This window comes from Corylus avellana, chromosome ca6, assembly GCF_901000735.1.
Source record: "Corylus avellana chromosome ca6, CavTom2PMs-1.0".
Lineage (NCBI taxonomy): Eukaryota > Viridiplantae > Streptophyta > Magnoliopsida > Fagales > Betulaceae > Corylus > Corylus avellana.
This window is the reverse complement of record NC_081546.1, coordinates 27,876,376-27,876,934: the sequence shown is the minus strand read 5'-3', so window position 1 is coordinate 27,876,934 and position 559 is coordinate 27,876,376.

The window sequence follows — 559 nt, the reverse complement described above, 5'->3', positions numbered from 1 at the left end:
ACTACAGTATCATGTTTCATTGTCATTCTTATCTTTCAACTGTATTAACAATTATCTCTCTAACAAGTCACAACTTGTATGGTGTATATACTGCAAACTATTATTTACAAGATACTTAGAATTATGAATATTTCGGGACTAATTAGGAAAAACGTTACTAGCCATTTTCTTAGAGGTATTTTAAGAGACTGCTATACAATTAATCCTCAACTCAACACGTATTTAGTTTAATTATTTTCGGTATGAATGAACACTTTAGACTTGGGTTGGCCTTCATGATCAATTTTATTTTTACCAATATATACCATCTTTTCATTCCTGCATTCATTCTCTTTTTTCATATTTCTTTTCTTCTAAATAGAAAGGAAGTTGCCGAGAAGTTTTGCTCATTTTTCTTTTGAGGCGTCACGTACGTGTACGTGGGACTAACTTGTATTCTTTTCATATTATGCAACGCGGCATCCACTTTTCTATTTGCTAACTAGCTTTAGCTCGCCCTTCTGCCATTCCCATCTCAATTTTCTCCAGTGAAACTAGTATTCTTGCAACTTCGTCCATG